The following is a 22,316-nucleotide window of genomic DNA, read 5'->3' as shown; positions in this document are numbered from 1 at the left end:
ATAAAGCATTCATTACAGCAGTGGGTATGTTGGAAGTGTGGTAACTGTAGCAGAGGACAAATGGATGCTCATGTGTTATTGTAAGTGGAATGTCTTAGCTGAAAGCGTTTAAGGGCTGATGTTGAGATTTTCAGAGCAGTGCAGGGGATTGAGCCACACCTCTTCCATTAATTGCCAAAATTCTCTGCACTACTCTGAAAATCTCACTCTTAGCTGGACCCCAACACAGTAATTTTTCATCTGCAAGTCAACTACCATTTGCATTTGCAAATTTGGGGGAGGGCAGGTGGGGAATTGCACCTGCAAATTAAAAGGTCATTATTGAAATGTCATCATAAGTTGTTTCACTGTTTTTCATTTTGGCAGATGGAATGGGGTAGGGATGAGAGTAAAGCACACTGACTGGGAACTGAGTGTTGCTACAGGAAAGAAAGTATAGAGAGAAGCACATGGACGGGAAGAGGGAGCAAAAGAAAAAGGAAGATAGGTGAAGGAACAAACACAGGGGAGAAAAATATTGATGGTCCAGAAGGCAAGCATATTTTCCTTTGGAGGACTGCTGACTGAGACAAAGTTCGGCACAAATGATAATTCTTCAAGTTAATGGTGCTACGCCCTTTAGACAAACTCAGGACTTAAGTGGTTTTTTACTATAAAGGCAGCCATATTCTACCCTTGATGTTTTGTGCAAGCCTCCCATTGACAGTGAGAGATTGACAGTGTACTATGTTGTCCTAAATGTATACCCTGACACACAGCCCATAATTAAATAAGGAAGTCAGTCCCCTGCTACAGAGAGTGTGATGCCACTTCTGTAAATCATTAAAGTGCAGCAGATCTCCTTTTCAGGTAGGCATACTAGTTCTATCTGAGAGAAGTCTTATCTGTGACACATACATAGGAAGGGATCTTTAAACTAATAGAGATTAAACAAGTCCTCAATTTGGTGAGAACCACAGAGATTCCAGCAGTGACACAGTTATAGCAGCAGGCAATTTCCCTGTGTCTGGGGAATTCTCTGCTGGGCACTTCTGGCCAGTTTTTGGCCCTTTTACATCTCCTAAAGGCCACACAGAGGTTGCAATTTACTAGAAAATCTGCTTTTAAAAAACCCAGTTAATTCCAAACAGCATCAACTGTTCCTTGATTACCTGAAGCACTTCACCAAGTGTAAGCACTGCCATCTCACCCACATATGGTCAAGCCCATTTCTTTTTAAAAATAAAATCAGAATTCCTTTTCTCCTACCCCTGAAAATGATTAAAGATCTAAAAAACATGACTTATGAGGGAAGATTGAAAAAAATGGGTTTTTTTAGTCTGGAGAAGAGAAGACTGAGAAGGGACATGATAACAGTTTTCAAGTACATAAAATGTTGCTACAAGGAGGAGGGAGAAAAATTGTTCTTCTTAACCTCTGAGGATAGGACAAGAAACAATGGGCTTAAATTGCAGCAAAGATGGTTTAGGTTGGACATTAGGAAAAACTTCCGATCAGAGTAGTTAAGCACTGGAATAAATTGCCTAGGGAGATTGTGAAATCTCCATCATTGGGGATTTTTAAGAGCAGATTGGACAAACACCTGTCAGGGATGGTCTAGATAATAATTAGTCCTGCCTTGAAGGTAGTGGACTGGACTAGATTACCTCTTGAGGTCCCTTCCATTTCTATGATTCTGTGACATTGGGCAACGTTTTTGCTGAATGGGAATAGTTCTTGTGTATGCAATAGAAATCACCATTTGTACAAATGAAGATCGCAACACTTGTCTTTACGTTAAGGTGGACTAAAGTCGGCTGGCACTGTTTTATTCTGTAGATAAACAATTAAATATTTCATTTTTGTCATGGAAACTCATACCTCTGTCATTCAAACTTTCCCTCTGCCCAGTTTGAAAAAGGACAGCATGACAAAAATCACAGTCAGAGTTTCAGGCCAGAAGGGACCACTAGATTTAGCCTGACCTCCTGTATATCACAGGAAACCAACATCATCCAGCCCCTACCCACTAACTGCAACAACTGAAATGAGACCAAAGCATTACAACCCACAGGAGACTACACTATTATGTGTCACAGACGAAATATGAGGGATTGGAAATGCTAATCCTAAATGGTCTGGTTTCATTCTGAAGCTTCACACTTTCATGTTCAAGTAGTATTTGAAAATGATCCAAGCCCATCTAGTTTTCTTATTACCACTAGTTTTACAATACTGGAGTAACAGACAAGAATTAAATTGGAAGCACAATAAGATTTGAACCTTTTAGTGACAGCTTATCTGGATGTTATTAGCTCTTATTTAAAAACACTGTTTGAGATCGATCATTCTAATGCTTATGATCCATGATTGACATGGAAAACCACACCATCCATTTCTTTTTGGACTTTGATGTTCCTAAAGGTTTTTGTCAAGAAGCCTATGGAATAGAAGGGTACATCTGGAGCTGGAAGGAGTAAATTCCAATTCGAGGAGCCATGCCGATACTAGCTGAAATGTAGCCAGAGCAGTGCGAGCAATCTGACAGACTAGCCACCTGAATACATACATAGGGCCTCAGATGGGATCATACTTGGGGCAGCTAACCCATCCCACTGCTTGGGCCACCACAACTTCACTTCAATTCTATACACATCTACTCAAGTTGAAGATCATGTCCAGTACAGACAGACTTCAACCAGTCAATTCACATTCAGTGAGTGGCTATGTCTACACTTGACATGTCAGGTGAGATTTCCAGCTTGAGTAGAAGTGTAGATGTGATGGCCCAAGTGGTGGGACAGGCTAGCTGTCTCAAGTCCAAGACTCTAGATACATACTCAGGCAGCTAGCCCGTCCTGCTGCTTGAGCCACCACATCTACACTTCTGTTCTATGCACTTCTATTGATGCTGGAAATTACACTTTCCATCTCTGGCATAGACATAGCCACTGACTGAACACAAACTTAAGCCATTCACTTCAAGGACCTTATCACATACATACTGCAGTCTGTAAGTCTTTTCTTTCTGTACAGATTCAGTAACAGATTAAGGAGAACAGTAAAGTGAACAAAGTCTGGAGTGAAACCAGTAATAATTCATCTTTGGAATAACTTGTGTTTTGAATAGCTTATTACCAACCGTTCTCAATGATCAATTAGTTGATCAATCTAGGCTTTTTTCTGAACAGAGAGTTTTACTTTCTATAATGCTCTGATACTTAAAGCCTCAAATTTTTCTAAATGTCCCTAAAAATTAATGGGCAGACACTTTACACATCAGCTTCTAGAAAAACCAGGCATAGTGCTCACACATTTGACCTGCCTTGACTGCCCAGAAACAGATCTAAGGGTATAACTACTCTGCAAGTGCAGGTGTGATTGCAGCGCGTGTAATCTGGCTTGCACTAGTACAACAGCAGTGAAGCTGAAGCATCATGGACTTCAGCATAGGCTAGCTGCCCAAATACCCAGGGCGGGCTTTGACAGCCTGTGCTACCACAGCTTCACTGTTATTGGTACTAGTACTTACTAGATTGAAGCTAGCTCGTGTCTACATGTGCTACAATCACACCTTCGACTGCAGTGTAGGCATACCCTCTGTAGCACCAGAACTGGGGCTGACCCTCACATTCAGGGAGCCAGAAACCACCCTGCCATGAACATATCTTTGGCAAAAGAAAGAATTTTGCTTTTTGTATCCTTCACAGGCAGTGATGCACTAGGGGGAAAAAACTGGTTTAAAAAAAAGCCATTGGAAACAGGCTGAGGTAAATTTAAATGAAATGGGTTTAATTTAAGTTTAAATGAAAAGGTTTCGGTTGGATCAGAAATTATGCTGGGCACTAAAAAGCTTAGATAAACATGTAGGCTTAGGATTACCCTCAGAGTTTGTTCCCCTTCTCCCTCCTGCTGTCTTCTGGATTTAGTCTTCGTGATAAAGGGTGTCTTATTTGATATTTGTACCTTGTTCAGCAGACAGGCCCTTCATAATGGGAACAACTGTAATACAAATAATTAACAATGGATTCTATAATGAGGAGACCAAACAGATACAAAAAAAGAAAAAAGAGGTAAACAAGCAATAGCTGACTGCAACATTGTGTATAGTGCAGCTGAATGAGCCTTGACCATAGTGAACCTGTATGAAACTTTCAGAAGAAGACCACAATCCATGTGACATTCTCCTAGTCTGGTGTTCTGTTACTGAAAAGCCTGTTTTGTTTTGTAATAAGTTGTTGTTACTTGTCTGTATCGAGCCTAGCACTCAAGCTGGTAAGACATTTCTCCAACAATGTTTTTCCCCAATTGGAAAACGGCAATTCATCGGAAGCAATACATTTTGTGGAAACAAGTTTACTTTGACTATAGTTTGTTTCAAAAGAAAAATTGGAAAAAAAAAAGTTGAAAAGGTTAAAACATCCTTTTTGGAATGGAATGTTTTGATTTTCCATTTTGAAACAACTTTTTGTAATGTAACTTAATGTAAATTAAAACAAAAATCAGAACAAAAAGCATTGACAGACCCAAAAGGAAATTGTTTCGGGAATTTATTTTTGTGGAAATATTCATTTATTGATTGTGGAGAATGTTGTAAGTTCAAAAAACAAAGTGAAAAATCTGGTTTCCCTCCCTGCTCCCCCAGCTCTACCTAGCACAATGGGGTCCTGATCCATGACTGGGGTTCCATAACACCAGCTTTAGTTCTATAGAAGTCACCGGGCTTTGGGTCAACTGGGACTGTTCCCACCTTTTCCATTCAACCTTCCTCTATCCTAGCTGCCCTCAACTCCTGCTGCCACACATTTATCAGTAATGTTTTCTGAGAAAAGGAGGCCTCTGTGACTTGAAAATCCCTCCTCCTGGATTTCAGTGAGTAGCTAAACTGGCCTTCATTTCCCATGGGAAGGTGGTGGGTGGGGTGAGGAGGGAATCAAGGAGGCTGGTAATTTCAAATCTAAGGTAAAAGGTCTTTAAGGGAGCAGACTTCCTTCCTACTTTGCTTATGAGTAGTGGTTCCCCAAAATATACAAAAAAAGTAGAAAAGGTGGGTTGTGTGAAAGAGGGAAATTTAGTTAGTTTTATATTGAAAAAAATCAAGAAACTCAAGGGATTTTGAGTGTCTTTATTTATTTCACTTTACAATTTTAGGTTGGTGAATGAAACAAGCTTTTGAGCTACATGTGTACAGCTACCTGTCCAAAGCAAAGCATGTCTCTTTCACCAGCAGAAGTTGGTCCAGTAAAGATATTACCTCACCCACCTTCTCTTGCTAAAAAAAAGATTACAGCATAAATACTGAAGCCTTTTAAAATTAGTGATAGCAAATTCTCTATCTAAGTTGCAGAAACAATATTATAAGTAAGCCTTGTATTCTCTCTAATATCTTGGGACCAGCATGGATACACCACTGTAATCTTTGTCAGGAATTGATAATCTGATTTACTCCTTTGGGTCTTTAGTTTAAATGTTGGTCAAAATTTGAAAGAAAATTTCAGCTGTTTTTACTGTTTCCTAAGAAATAAAAACCTATTTGTTTGGCTGCTTCTTTACAGTCCTAACTTTAAAGAGGTTCTGCTGTTTAAACTGTAATTTCACAGTCAATTAATCTACAATATACTGAAGACTAGTGTCTTTAGGTTCTTAAAAAAATACAAGTCACTCTACAATCTGTTTTACATGTTACAATGAAATGTGTGTTGGAAGAGAGTGTATAATGGATTTTAGAGGGGTTATTTACAGAACACGAGTCTACTAGGGGCAACCTTACACTAGTCTAATCAATCTTTGTCCCAGGCCCAAGACAGCTATGCACCCCCCACCTGGGGGCTGGGAGTACAGCTATGAGAACATTGTTTTTTGCACACAATTGGACTGCTTAAGTTTGGCTTTGATTTGGGGGTTTGAATGAACCAAGCCTCAGCCATAACTGACCAGTTTCTTCTATCACCCTTACCCCTTTCGCTCACACAGCCAGAACTATCTGCAACTTCCCCAGCCTCTCTTCTACATAAGTGGGTTGTGAGCTTGCTTCTCTTGCTCCATGGCTGAGCTGTCAGACCAAGATTTTAAGTAATTTTTGGTGCCCGACTTGTGACACCTTAGAGAGTCCAGATTTTGAGAAAATGCTGAGCACCAGCTCTAAACCCACCCCCCCTTTAAAAGGTGTCTGAAGGTGGACACCCAACACAATTTGTTTAAGAAAAATCTTGGATGTAGAGGAAGAGACCCTTTATGGAGCAGTCATTGTAAAATGCCATCCACTAATCTGGTCTGATTGGACAAGTGGAGGAGGAGTCTGTCCACTTACAGTATATCTGCACAGGAACTAGACACCTGCTGCTGGCCTGTGCCAGCCAACTTGGGTTCATGGGGCTCGGGCTGTGGGGCTGTTCCATTGCTATGTAGACTTCAAGGCTTGGGCTGGAGCCCAAGCTCCAGGACCCTCCCACACGTAGGCTCCTAGAGCTTGGGCTCCAGCCTGAGCCCACAGCCCATGCCCCACAAGCCCAAGTTAGCTGGCACAGATCAGCTGCAGGTGTCCAGTTGCTGTGTAGGCATACTCTTACAATTTACCTTCAAGAATTACTGCTGGGGACTACCTTTATATCCCACCGTTTTGGTGGAAATCTTATCAGGTTTCCTGTCCGTTGCAAAGCAATTTGCTGGCTACTTCTAGTGTGCATTGCTGAGCAGCCAATCCCAGCATGCTGTAGGCCTAGATCTACAAGTAATTAGATGGAGTTACCATGGTATCCATGGCTAGCAGCTGCTATAGCACACAGAAGAGAAGAGAAGATCTTGTGACTTTGCCAAGAACAGGCATTAAGACAACTGAATTTAAACAAGTTATATAAATAATTTACCTCAACTTGCTTCAGGAGAGAAGGCCAAGTGCTAAAGGAAGGTGAGATTGGAATTGACGGAGTGTGGATAGGTGCATTGATCATATGAGTTTGTCCTCTTCTTAAAGTATAACCCCCCACCCCCATAAAACTACTTAAACTATTAATTCTGACACCAAATTACAGAGAGTCTTCAGAATACAAGGATAGTCCAAAACAGGAGTATGTGCATAAGTGGGGAAGTTAGATATTTTGGGAAAAGTATTAAAAAAAGGAATTGCCAGTTAGGTTTCAAGTTAGTTTTTGTATTTAATTATGGCATATTTAATTATGTTTAAGTAGTATCCTTAATGACATTCTTTAAACTGACAGAGGCCAGGAAATTTAAATTGGGTTTATAATGGAAATGCTGACAGCCTCTTAACTATAATCACAACTGGCCCAGATATAATATTTTAATGTAAACATGCAATCCTTGCTATGTTTATAGTGTAAATGGAAAAACTGCAAATTTTCAAACACGCTTAGGAACCATTAACTGTAACATCTCTACCAACCAGTTAAAGCAAAGAAAAAAAACAGCGTATTTCAAAGGTTTTCTGACAATGTTAGAATTCTCTCCCTAAGTTTGTGTCAATTAGGCAGGCAAAAGTTGCTGTAAAGGTTTATCAGGGAGATTGCTCTATTTGTGGAACATACTGTGCATATTTGTTTTCAGACAGTTTTGTAAATCTTGTAGTGTTTAAAATTCCATTAAGGCTATAATTATGTGGAATTCACACATTAGTCTGGCATGTGTCTGGGCAAATATATACATATAATATAGGCAGTCAAACACTGCATACACGGCAATGGGCTCTGTTACAGTGGAAAGAAGGGAAGTTCTCCCACAGATGCCCATGAGAAATGGCATCATACTTGACAAAAGCTATAGGAAGATTCCCCAGAAGCAAGGATACCAGTACAGTGTTTTAGCCTTAACAGGGCTTTTGTAGGCCAAACCATCCTTCAAAGATAGGCTACATTATAAAAGGGTTAGAGATCTGAACTAATTGTAGACCCACTTAGATCAACACAAAGTTAATCCATCCCTAATATATAGGTAGGCACATGTGCACACCATAAGTTACAACATGTGTGGTATTGTGATGGCAGGGATCATCAGTTACAGTCGTCCAAGTTTTTTCTTAGTGTGTGAGCAAGTGTTCAGTCATAGCCAAAGATGCTGTGTTAGTTGCTAAGCAAGGTTTTCTGTAATAAATGATAGTTCTTTTACAGTGCTTTTCATAATTATATAGATCTCAATGTGCTTCTCAAAAGGTAGTCAGTATCATCACCTCCATTTCACAGATAAGGAATCTGAGGCATAAAGATGTTACCTGTCTAAGGTCACCCAGCAGGCCAATGGCTGAGCTGGGAATAGAAGTTGAAAGCTTCTGGAGAGCTGTCTTTGCCTTGGTCTCCAATCAGACTTAATTCTTCAGGCAAAGTTACTCCCACAGTACTAGGCATTGATGTTGGGCCAAGATTCCTTGAAGAAGGGATAGCCTGAATGCTGTTTGACCCCCTCTGTTCCAGTGTATGCATGTAAATACAGTGTGGTATGTTTTGATTACACTTGCAAAGCCCTGGACCTCTACTACTGCTCAGCAAAGGGTTGATACTGGTGTCAGAATCTGCAATTTTATATTAAACTGAAAGATAATTCTTCACAATTTCTTACCCTGAGAATTGTAATTATGTGTAATAACCAGCTTTGGTCACCCACCTCCTGGCTTAGGTAAGTATTGGTCCCACATAGCTCTCCCTCTGCTGGTGCAGGGAGAGCTCACCTTCAGTTTCAGTCTACAGTAACCACTGCCTATCCTGACTTCTTTGGATTGACCAGCTGACCAAGTCTCCCATCTTCAATCTTTGGTGGAAGAAGTAGACAAATCCTTCCCTCACTCCATTTCACAGCATTTCTAGGACGGCAGGCCACATACCGAGACCGATTTGTCAATAGCAAGCAATGGAAAACATTTGGTCCAACTCCTTTAGTAACTTTGATGGGGGCTGCATGGCATCAGGGCAAATTATCAGTCACCTTGCCTTTGCAGATGATATTGTATGGATAATGCCTATGTAGGAATACAACCAAGCAGCAGCAACTAGCAGCCAGAGACCGGTGATTAAAAATAAATGAACAAAAGACAAAACTAATGGTAACATAAAAAAAATCCCAAGAAACTAGTCATTAACAGTTTATACATTGAACACGTAAACAGTTCTGCTACTTTGGGTCCTACCATATGACAACCTCTATGAAGATAATATTGGCAAGTAGACAACTACTGCCAGCAGAATGTTTACATGCCTTACTATAGATGTTTGGAAACTTAAATTGGTGTGCAGGACTGCTAAAATCAGATTACGTACAATGCTCATTGTACTGACATTACCTTACAGTTGCAAAACATGGGCATTGAGAAAGCATCTTGAGCAAAAGCTGCAAACAGATGAAATGAGGTGCCTGTGCCATTTCCTAGGCAGGCGAAAGCTAGATAGATTAAGAAATGAAGACATATGTAGAAGACTGGAAATGCATGGTGTGACTACACTCAAAGGGTGCCAGATAACAATTGTTTGGCCATGTTAATAGAAAGACTTTGTACCAATTGCCTAAAATTGTCCTCTATGGAAGGGTACCTGGTGAGAGGGGGCTGTGGATGTCCAAGGAGACATTAATATATCTACAAGAGACAAGATCCAGGGATCTCTTGATGCCAACTGACTCAGGACACAGAAAGGATCAATAGGATTTTACAGCAATCCCTTGGGTCAAGTCTATGCATGGTAACTCATCAAAAGGTGCCATGTATGGTATCTACTGAGAGCCAGTAGCTTACTGGTCAACATAGTCATTAAATATTATCCATACATACATTTTGTGAGAAATTATGCATCTATACTGGAAATTACATTCTTAAAGCCTTGATATTAAAAGCAGGTCACCAGGAGGTGACAGGCCTTTGATAGATTCTGTTCTGGCAGGGGGTAGGAGATGCTCATTTCTCTCTGTCTGGTCAAGCGCATACTGTGCATTGTATGTATCACAATTCAGGCCTATTTGCACCACTGAGCCTGATATTAATCAAGAGATTGTGAAATCACAAGATCGGAGAGCTGCAGTAAAAAAAAAAAAAAAAACAGCAGAGGGGTATCCTGTTTACATGTAAAGACAATGGATTTTGGGGGTATAACTCAGGGTACTGAGGAGCCAAGGACACCGAGCAGATGAACTGTCAGTGTGTTCTATCTTTTGAAATGAGAGCCTCAGCCAACCTGGCTGGAAAATGCTGCAAAGACTTTGGGTGAGCAAAATTTCACACAGGAAAGTATCTTGTTAATTATATCTAGGTAATAGAATGAACCTTATGATTTTGTTTTTTTATATAACCATATTGTTTCCAACAGTTCTACTTGCTTTCATTAGAATCTCTACTCTTTGTCAAATAAACCTTCACTTGTTTTCACTATAAACATATCTAAGTATTGAGTGGTAAGCTGGGCTATGATCAAGGTGTAACTGCTCAGCTGGGCGGTACTGTTCCTTTGGGAGCAGCAAATCTGTGAATCCTGTGAGTGTCCAGTGGAACAGCTGGACACTCCAGGGTGATACTCAGAGTGCTTGGGGGGTCAGAGTGTGCCTATTGCTTACCTGCAGAAGGACAGGAGAACCTGGGTAACCTAAGAGGGAAGTGCTTGTGTTGCTAAGAGGGGAGCTGATACCCAGCACTCACAGACAAGGCTTTCTCATGCTAAGCACAGGTAGTGGCAAGGTGCCTCCCCACGCTGGGTAACTCTGGGAAGCATCACAACAATATATCACCATCCAGACAACACCCAACCAGCGCAAATGGTAGCTCAAAACAGAAGTGGATGGAATCTGCTCATAATCTTGGCCCTGGATAAAGGAAAAAAACAGACTGGAAAGCACCCACATGCAACACAGTTACTCTGTCCACTTGAACAAAAGGGTGGGAGGAAGGAAAAGAAAATAAAGGGATAGCTGAAGGCCACCTGTCTGGCCCTCTGAAAAGGCTTCTTGCCAGAGGCAGAATCTATGGACTCTAGTGAAAGGAAAGGCAAATACCACAAGAGGACCTGCCTCTACATCTAAGTATTGGTAGGTAGGAGGGTGTGTAGGTAGTTGGTGTGGAAGGGGTCCTTCACCATATTATTTTAATGTTTTTTTAACTGCGATGTTAGGATATAGATATTCAGGCTTGCCTGTAAAGGCCTATACTTTAAGAATTTAGGTATATGTTTACCATTTAGCTAGGTATAGAGAGATAAAAGAAAGAATCAAAATCACTGTCTGCCTGAGTAAGGGCCTTCTCTCACTGTGACAGTCTGAGGCCCTCTTCTTAAGCTAAGCAGCAGAGGCAGCCATAAACTGGGAAGCGTATGGTCACATCCTCACACTAGTCACATTGAAATAAGGTGCTATTGGGCTGTTAGGAATACAGTCCTGTCCTGATAATGCCTATCACCACCAGATAAAGAAGATTTAAAGAAAACTTAGTTTGATAGATGAAGTGAGCTGTAGCTCACGAAAGCTTATGCTCAAATAAATTGGTTAGTCTCTAAGGTGCCACAAGTACTCCTTTTCTTTTTGCGAATACAGACTAACACGGCTGTTACTCTGAAACCTTAGTTTGATAGCATCTTGTCTGGCAAGAACTCACTTATCAATAGCTGGGGTGTGAAATCCTCATTTCTTTGTTGTTCTATCACTGTAGTCCCCATTTCCCTATTGTTTATCTGTATAATCTCTGTCTGTTTCTATGATTCTTTCTGTCCGCTGTATAATTAATTTTGTTGGGTGTAAACCAATTAAGGTGGTGGGATATAATTGGTTAAATAATGTTACAATAAATTAGGATTGATTAGTTAAATTTCAGGAAAATGATTGGCTAAGGTATAGCTAAGCAGAACTCAAGTTTTACTATATAGTCTGCAGTCAATCAGGAAGTAAATGGGGTGGGGGGGGGGATTGGAATCATGTTTTGCCAAGGGGGTGGGGGAATGGGAACAGGGGCACAGGCAAGGCTTTGTGGCATCAGAGCTGGGAAGGGGGACACTTGAGGAAGGAAACTGAAATTATTGCTTGCTGGAAGTTCACCCCAATAAACATCAAATTGTTTGCACCTTCGGACTTTGGGAATTGCTGCTCTCTGTTCACACGAGAAGGACCAGGGAATGGGAGGGTGAAGGAATAACCTCTAACATGGGATAGTGAGGATTCATAGGAAGGGAAAAGGGAGTCTTAGACTATCTGAAAGTTTCCCCACTTTGTAGAGGCACTTTTAATAATGGTGGCATTTTGTACAGTGCCCAAGTCTTCCTTTGTTACATGTATTGGTATTTATAGGGTGCAGATAATAATTAGTATACACACCTAGATCCAGAATAGATAGATAAAGATGTCAGAGTCAGATTCCAGTTGTTTTAGTGACTAGTATCAAACTTGAGCAGTTAAAATACTCAACCTCCCTAACTGGGATTAAATTGCCATAGTCGAAACACAGATGTGCACACCCTTTTTTAAAGTATGTAACACCTAGAGATAAACTCTAGATTCATGCCCTGAGAGGGCTCACCTTCTACTCTTCTGTATACCAACAGCATCCCCTTTCTCGCTTTGACTGCTCCTTCCACATGTGCTGCTCCTCTGGCCCTCCTACCGTTGTCCTTTTCCCATTCCTGCAGCCTCCTTCCTAGTCTTCACTGCAAAACCAGCTCTTGCTTTTCCTCCTGCAGCTCTGCCCATTGATTTATTTGATACTTATGCATATGAATTATACATTTGGGGACTTCTTGGGGGGGCAGGGTTGGAATGAAGCGTTTATTATAGACTTCCTTATAGTTGACATTGACGGTGGATTTCATTTACAGAGAAAGTTATTTAGTATTGTATGTAGAGTATTTCATATGGGATTTGTTCTTTTTAGTAAATGGGTTTTAAATATACAATAATGCTATGCAATGTGCATGTAAGCTACACAAATTAGACTTGCATATGAGGTAGTACTTACCACAATGTAAGTTATCCACTAGTGGTTCTCCTTAAAATGTCTATTAACCATGAGAACCTTAGTTGAAAACTATAATTGACCACCTGCTTGCCATAGACCTACAATTTCTGGAAAAGGTACATTGAATTAGTTTCCATACCAAATGCATAACTTGAGAAAAGAGCTTTGCTAACACCTCTGGAAATATTCATGACCAATTTAAATATAACTACAATATACAAGGCAAAAAACATTAAAAACCTCCTCCAAAACATCTGTTTATCTATATAGATACAATGATGCAGATTTTCATCTGTGATGCAAAGTGAAATGTCTACTTGCTTCCATAAGTAAGTAGTCTTGCAATCACTAAACTACACCATAATTAGTAAAGCAGGAAGTTGGTAAAATTCATAGATTTATTTCAAATGTTAATACTAGTAATCTGGATTCTAATTCATCATTAAACAGGTGAAAGCTTTTACGCTTGACAGTTATTAGCCTTGACCAGCAAAGGATGTCTGAATTTAAGAGCCAGAAAGCTAATAACATCTGAACTCATTTCCCTCTTTTTCTTACATGGCAGCCAGTTGCAGCTGGTATTTGTACATATTCTTTATGGAACTTCTTCAGTCTAAATATATCAGTAGCAGCTATCATACATAAGGATAGGATAGTCTAGTGGTTAGGGTGCTGGCCTGCAAGACCCAACATGCTAACTAAAAATAACTTGGAAGACCCAACAACAATCATACTTCCCAGGGGTGTTGAGGATAACTACATTAAAGACTGGTAGGCTCTCACTTACTGTATTAATGGAGTGTCAGACATACCTAAGATAAATCGCACACTTCTTTTAACTGGGCTTTGTAAATGCCAACACCAAATAATCTTGGTTGGTCAATGAAGAGGAGCCCAAGGCTTTCCACAGAGGAAACACTCCCTTAATCCATGGTCTTGAGTCCTGATAAGTCTTATGGAGCCCCAGTCAAACCTGCAGCTGTTACACCAGCTGCGACCACAGGTGAGGAATGCAAACAGTTATTTAATACTATAGATAAAAACTTGCCCAGCAAATGTGCAATCCAGCATCCTGCTCTTTGTACACATGCAGAACTGGGAATGGGAGTTACACACACGTAGAGAGCAGAATACTGACAGCAAGATTCACTGAGGGAACATGAGAGGCGTTTTGCTCTTAGTGCTTGTGCTGGCTCATCATAAAGAGCAGCACTTAGATCTGTAGAGTAGGCTCTGAATCCTATACATATTGCTTAGATTTACATGCTCCTTACTCCTGCTGCTGTCGATTACAGTTCATATGCATGTAAAGGGAACAGAATACCAAAATTAAGAACTGTCATGTGGATCCAAGCAGAAATGTGTCCAAAATAAATAGCAAAGAAAGCAAGAATGCTTAATATTATGGCAATGCTGTGTCAGATCAGAGTTGTTTCTGTTATCAAATTGCTATTTTTATTATTTGTTTTACAGACATAACTAGAGACCACAACCAGGACTGAGGCCGCCACCGTGCATGACACCATCCAGGTAGCATAAGACAGACCCTGCTCCATGAGATTACAGTCTAAGCAGACAAGACAGAGGGTTGGGTAGGAAGGGCTATAACAAACATACAGATGTGATGGTTTGCAAAAGTAACGCTAGTTCCGTGATTTCTTTGTTAGTTTCTCATTCCTTGTTTTGTTTGACTGGGGGTTTGCCGAGAAGGATTTAGCTGAATGGAGAGAAGGGAAAAGGGAGAGGGAAAGAAAAGGGCAGGTTGACAGAAGTGAAGAGACTGTGGGAGGGGGATGGGAGGGCATCTGAATGAACAGCAGAGAGACTGTCTTAAAGCTGTCAGACTCCGATGACCTCAGTGTCCAAGAGTTTATGCAGTAGTTCCCTGTCTCTGTTCCTGCTGGCTCAGTTCTGGGTGACCACTCCCAATAGTTTTTATCCTCAAGCTCATGTGGCTTGGGGGGAACCACATGAACCCTGTTGTGTCCAGAGAAGGACTCACACAGTTCTACCTCTGTATGGAGGAGAATGGGAAACTCCAGCTAGGTCTTGGATTTCCCTTTCCCACCCCGCTCCATAATGTAGCTGTACCTGCTGCACTGCTTGCCTTTGCTCCAGCCTGCTTGATCCAGCAAAATATTCATGCTGGCCGCAATCCAACAAAAGCCCTTAAATGAATGTTACGTTTAAGCACATCAATAGTAAGTCAAATGGGGAAAGTTAAACACACAGCATTCATCATATACTGATCATATCTGCTTATCATTTTTCCCAACCTTTTCTCTGCATTATTCTGAAGACTTTTGTCTTCAGCTGCATTACGTATTTCCTTTTTATAGCCTAAACCTTGTTCTAGCATGCAAACTGCTTTGCTTTTTGAATAACATTCTAGAGGAGAAACACTAAGTTATATTAAAATTGGACTTGTATGTCTTTTACATGTACACACACATTTCAATAATGTACTTCATTACTAAATGCCATCTCTCCTTTTTGGGGGGCACTGGTAACGTACAGGTGCTATCCAATTTTTGTTGGGTAGTTTGTTTTGTGACTCCCAAGGCTACAGGACATCATCAGCCTTCTTTTTCTGGGAAGTAACATAATTTTAGTTTTCAAAGTAGCAGCCGTGTTAGTCTGTATCCGCAAAAAGAAAAGGAGGACTTGTGGCACCTTAGAGACTAACCAATTTATTTGAGCATAAGCTTTTGTGAGCTACAGCTCCGGTGCATCCGATGAAGTGAGCTGTAGCTCACAAAAGCTTATGCTCAAATAAATTGGTTAGTCTCTAAGGTGCCACAAGTCCTCCTTAACACAATTTTACTTATCCCACTAGAGGTCACTGTTGGTCTTTAAGTTATGAATCAGTGTTTGGAGAAACAGTGGTGTGTTATTGTTTTTAACAACGTTAAGAGAAATGTTAAAAATGGTTTCTTTAGTACAAAAGAACATTTTCTCTGAGCAGCTACAGTTCTGTCACAATGCACATTCCAGGCTGAAACAATCAGAAATATTTATATTTTACAGCAGCACAAAAATGTAATTTATTAGTGTGAAATATTGTCAGCCACACTATCAGAGGCTCGTTCGCCTGCACATCTACCAATGTGATATATGCTATCATGTGCCAGCAATGCCCTTCTACCATGTACATTGGTCAAACTGGACAGTCTCTACGTAAAAGAATAAATGGACACAAATCAGACGTCAAGAATTATAACATTCAAAAACCAGTCGGAGAACACTTTAATCTCTTTGGTCACTCAATTACAGACCTAAAAGTTGCAATGCTTCAACAAAAAAACTTCAAAAACAGACTCCAACGAGAGACTGCTGAATTGGAATTAATTTGCAAACTGGATACTATTAACTTAGGCTTGAACAGAGACTGGGAGTGGATGGGTCATTACACAAAGTAAAACTATTTCCCCTTGTTTATTTCCCCTCCTACTGTTCTTGTAAAGTGCCGGAAATGGCCCACCTTGATTATCACTACAAAAGGTTCCCCCCCCCCCCGCTCTCCTGCTGGTAATAGCTCACCTTAAGTGATCACTCTCCTTACAGTGTGTATGGTAACACCCATTGTTTCATGTTCTGTGTGTATATAAATCTCCCCACTGTATTTTCCACTGAATGCATCCGATGAAGTGAGCTGTAGCTCACGAAAGCTTATGCTCAAATAAATTTGTTTGTCTCTAAGGTGCCACAAGTCCTCCTTTTCTTTGTGCCATTTAGTATACTATTACAAGTGAAATCACATGAAGCACCAGTTCCTTTTGCGGCAAGAGGAGACTAATTTGTTCTATTTCTCATCCATTTTTTTTATTGATTCCTTCCCTCCCCCTTTCTATATCATTATAGAAAGATGGCTGCTTGAAGAGTCCATTAGTAAAGCAGCATTAAAATCAATTAATAATTCCTTTGGAAGTGCCATACATGTTATGAAGCATTCCTTTCTGAACCATAGTTTGTTGGTAAAGGACTATACACACCTATAGCTATAAAAATAAATAATTTGTGGTTGGTGAGCTGCAGGGGAATTTCATAAGAGTATGAGAAGATGCTGAAAAAACTGAGGACTGAGCTAGTTTCCAAATTTGATAAATTATTAATATTAAGAATTATCACAACAGACAGCTTATTTGTAATAAAGAAAACAGAGATAATAAATCCTCCAAGGGACATATATCAGACTGGCTGGTTATTCTATTTTTGAACAAATCCAAATACCCCCTTTTTCTAATACAGTCTCCACAAAAATATCCAAAATTCTCAATTGGCTCAACAGTCTTGAAAGAGGATATGTAGCGTGACTGAGTTACACTATCCCAATTTCACACACAGTAAATATTTTCTATTTGTGTGTGTTATAACTACCTGTAGTTTCACTGAGCCATTTGTCAAGGCTACGTGTGGCTATATTTTGAGCAGCTGAAAAATGTTGCATCTAAACATTTAGCCTGTTTTCCTTAAGTACATTAGTGGCAGTGTTGCTTGCAGCTTCCCATATTTCGAACAGCACCCCTTTAACAAGGGTTATTAGTGCATGTCTTATTTTACACATGCTTTATCTTTATTTTATTTTATGGTCAAGATATGCTATTCTTCTCTTTACCAGCAGACTGAGATTTGCCTAACTTTACTGTAAGGTTATAATCAAAGATAGAAAGACGGTCAGACCAGTTTCCTCCTATCCAACAGAATATCTTTCCCTATGGTGGAAGTCTCTGAATTTTCTCCATATTCTTCTAGTATGATGAGGTGTTGCCCTCCCTATAGAAGGGAGATCTCCCAACCCTTGAGTTTTGCACTGACCAAGGGATTTACAGAATGGACAGCCTCTTCAATGCAGATGCACTGCGCCTTCACCATGGCTCTAAGAAATGTTGGTAAATAGTGTTACCCCCATTTCCCAGGTGAGGTCATACAGGTTAAATGGCTTGTGAAGGTCACTAGGAATTTGGTGGTAGAACTGGAAACAGAACTCAGATAACTAACTTGGTTAGTGACATAGCTTGGTGTCACTAATCCAAAAGAAAACAAGATGTATCCTTTGAGACACTGCTGCTGATTGATATATCCATAGCCTGTGTGACAAAGCTCTGTCCTTGCCTCTGGGGGTCCCGTGTTTCCTGGTGGATTTTGCTAGCCTCAGAGGCTCACTGTGACCCTCCATGTAACCCTTCTTTCTCTAGAGACAAGGGTCACAGTCTACTGAGACATTTTCATCATAAGCCAGCAAGGGAGGTGAGGAGAAGTTATCCTTGCTTGCACAGTCTCTGTTGTCTCCCAGTCTCAGTGATTAATCAGGGGGCAAAGGTGGGGGGGAGCCCAGGCCCACCCTCTACTCCGGGCTCCAGCCCAGGGACCCTAATAGTATCAGCTATGGTAGCTGACCTTTTAGAAACATGACACGTACAATTCCCTGGGCTACTTCCCCCACAGCAGCCCTCACTTCCTCAAGCTCCACTTCACCCTTACCTCAGGGCCTCCTTCCTTGTGCCTGATATCATGTGTACTACTCAGTATCTCCAACAGCACAACTTCCTCCCACAGCTCCTGACATGCACACCCACCTGACTGACTGGAAGGCTTTTAACTAGTTTCAGCCAGCCCCTGATTGACTTCAGGTGTCCCAATCAACCTAGCATTCTCCCTGCCTTCTGGAAAGTTCTTAATTGGCCCCAGGTGTCTTAATTGACCTGGAGCAGCTTCCATTTTACTTTACCTGGTACCAGGGATTTGTTTAGCCTAGCGCTAATATATCTATCTCCCACTACTTTTCTATAGCCATCTGGCCTTCCCCTGTCACACCTGTTATTCAGACAAAGGGACAGATCCTCAGTAGGGATAGATCAGTCTAGCTCCAAAGTAAATGGCACGATACTGACTTATATCAGCTGAGGGTGCAGCCCAGAAGGGTTTAAAACAAGACTAAATGCAATTTGAAAACATATAGAAGACTCAGTCCACAATGAAGGTTGTGACCCCTTTTTAAAAGTGCCTTTATCTCACTCACACACACCAGTAGGGCTATTATGCCAAACACAACAATTATATTATTCAGCTATTGACTAGGAGCAGATAAGATGGAATAATCAAAAACAAGTAAGAACAGCGAAGAGTAAAAAGATTAGAAGGACACCATCCTGTGAATCAGGCTGTGTGGCTATGAACAAAATGGTACATCATTCTTGTCTGGTAATTCCCCTCAGTTAAACCATTGTGAATCAGGAGGCTTGCAATAGTGCAAGGAGGGTGGCTACCTCAGACAACTGCCTAATTTCTGAGTTACTGATTTTGCTTTCCATCTATTAGATGTGCTCCCCAAGGTCACTGGAGTATAGGCCTGACATTTTCCTTATGTTAAGAATAACTACATTCTTCTGTTACAGGAAGTATTTCATTTTAGGCCATCCTTTATTTTAGACTAAGATCAAGAGTACTACTTAAAAATGAAGGGCAGGAGATCACCTCCAATTGCAAAAGCTGCTATTTGGCAATGCTAATTTCTTAGTTCACAAGCATTGTTTTTTTCAATTTCAAACAAATAAAGGATTTTTCCATGGTGAATTGGAGACAGAGCAACACTGCAAATATGACTGTAAACAAGAAGGCAGGAGATAGGCGGTTTAGAGATTATTAGAAAAGGAGTGTTTTCAGCTGGAGAATGTAGTATTTGCCAGTCCTGGATGTAAGCGCGGGAAGGGTTAACTTAATCAGTATTTAACCTCTAACTAACCTTGTCCGAGTTACAGCGCACACATCCCAGGCTGATTCCAAATCCTTATTAAAGGACATATCTGATCGATGTGCTAACTGGCTGTTTTATGATTAATACGTGATGATTTTGGCCAGTTTTTCTGTCTCAAATTCCTATATATTTATGTGTAAGTCTGGCATGCACACCAACATTTGCACATGTGAGTCAGCTACCTGAGCACCAGCTAGAGTTGCCAACTTTCTACCTGCACAAAACTGAACACCCCTGCCCAGCCCCTTCTCCACTCACTCCATCCCTCCCCCCCCACACTCTGTCACTTGCTCTCCCCCACCCTCACTACCGCATTCATTTTCTCTGGTCTGGCTCAGGGGCCTGGGGTGCGGGAGGGCTCGAGCTGAGGGTGCAGGCTCTGGGGTGGGCCTGGGGATGAGGGCTTTGGGATGCAGGAGGGGGCTCTGGGCTGGGAGTGGAGCCGAGGGGTTTGGAGTATGGGAGGGAGCTCCTGGCTGAAGCAGGGGGTTGGGAGGGTTTACGGGCTCTGGGCTGGGAGTGTGTGTTCCAGTGTGGGGCTGGGGATGAGGGCTTTGGAGTGCAGGAGGGTGCTCCAAGCTGGAGCTAAGGGGTTCAAAAGGTGGGCAGGGGATCTTTGAAAACTCTTGGCGATCAGGGGTGGCCCTGGACAATTAGGAAAAGGTAAATTTAGTGCCCATCTTTTAAAAAGGGAAGAAGGAGAATCTGGGGAACCACAGACTGGTCAGCCTCACCTCAGTCCCTGGAAAAATCATGGAGCACGTCCTCAGGAAATCCATTTTGAAGCACTTGGAGGAGAGGAAGGTGATCAAGAACAATCAACATGGATTCACCAAGGGCAAGTCATGCCTGACCAACCTGATAACTGGTTCTGTGGCTATGGGGAAAGTGGTGGACCTTGACTTTAGCAAAGCTTTTGATCCAGTCTCCCTCAATATTCTTGCCAGTAAATTAAAGAAGTCTGGATTGGATGAATGGACTATAAGGTGGATAGAAAGCTGGCTAGATCATCAGGCTCAACAGGTAGTGATCAACTGCTCAAGGTCTAGTTGGCAGCTGGTATCAAGCAGAGTGCCCCAACGGTCGGTCCTGGGGCCAGTTTTGTTCAATATCTTCATTAATGATCTGGATGATGAGATGGATTGCACCCTCAGCAAGTTCACAGATGACACTAAGATGGGGAGAGATGTAGATATGCTGGAGGGTAGGGATATGGTCCAGAGTGACCTAAACAATTGGAGGATTGGGCCAAAAGAAATCTGACATGGTTCAACAAGAACAAGTGCAGAGTCCTGCACTTAGGATGGAGAAATCCCTTGCACTGCTACGGGCTGGAGACTGACTGGCTAAGTGGCAGTTCTGCAGAAAAGGACCTGGGGATTACAGTGGACAAGAAGCTGGATATGAGTCAACAGTGTGCCCTTGTTGACAAGAAGGCTAATGGCATATTGGGCTGCATTGGTAGGAGCTCTGCCAGCAGATCGAAGGAAGTGATTATTCCCCTCTATTTGGCACTGGTGAGGCCACATCTGGAGTATTGTGTCCAGTTTTGGGCCTCCCACTACAGAATGGATGTGGACAAATTGGAGATCATCCAGCGGAGGGCAATGAAAATTATTAGGGGGCTGGGACACATGATTTACAAGGAGAGGCTGAGGGAACTAGGCTTATTTAATCTGCAGAAGAGAAGAGTAAGGGGGAATTTGATATCAGCCTTCAGGTGGGTTCCAAAGAGGATGGATCTAGACTGTTCTCAGTGGTGGCAGATGACAGAACAAGCACCAATGATCTCAAGTTGCCGTGGGAGAAGTCTAGGTTGAATATTAGGAAAAACTATTTCACTAGGAGGGTGGTGAAGCACTGGAATGGGTTACCTAGCGAGGTGGTGGAATCTCCATCCTTACAGGTTTTTAAGGCCCGGCTTGACAAAGTCTTGGCTGGGATAATCTAGTTGGGGTTGGTCCTGCTTTGAGCATGGGGTTGGATTAAATGACCTCCTGAGGTCTCTTCTAATCCTAATCTTCTATGATTCTATCAGGGCTGGAGCAGGTAGTTGGAGCACAATACAGGGTGCAGGCTCCAGGTGGCGCTTACCTCAGGTGACTCCCAGAAGCAGCGGCATGTCCCCACTCCAGCTCCTATTCAGAAGCATGGCCAGGCAGCTCTGTGTGCTGCCCCATCCACAGGCACCACCCCCTAAGCTCCCGTTAGCCATGGTTCCCTGACAATGGGAGCTGCAGAGATGGCGGTTGGGGCGGGGGCAGTGTGCGGAGCCCCCTGGCTGCCCCATGCCGACGAGCCAGAGTGGGGACATGCCGCTGATTCCGGGAGCCACAGGGAGCCTGCCTTAGCTGCACTATGCCGCTGACTGGACTTTTAACAATCCAGTCAGCAGTGCTGACTGGAGATGCCAGAGTCCCCTTTTCGACCAGGCGTTCTGGTAAAAAACCAGACGCCTGGCAACCCTCGCACCAGCTACATTTGAAAATGATAATTTTGCATGAACAAGCAGTTGTGTGTAAAGTTTAGAAGCAGTTACTGACAATTTGCCTATTTGCTTGAAGCTGCAGGTGCAAAAGACTTATGTTTTCAAGTCACAAGTTGAACTAATAAGATTCATGGAATTTAAGGCCAGAAGGGATCATGAGGTCATCTAGT

This window comes from Lepidochelys kempii, chromosome 1 (assembly GCF_965140265.1).
Source record: "Lepidochelys kempii isolate rLepKem1 chromosome 1, rLepKem1.hap2, whole genome shotgun sequence".
Taxonomy (NCBI): Eukaryota; Metazoa; Chordata; order Testudines; family Cheloniidae; genus Lepidochelys; species Lepidochelys kempii.
The sequence above is the reverse complement of the archived record's forward strand: the minus strand, read 5'-3'. Positions refer to the sequence as shown.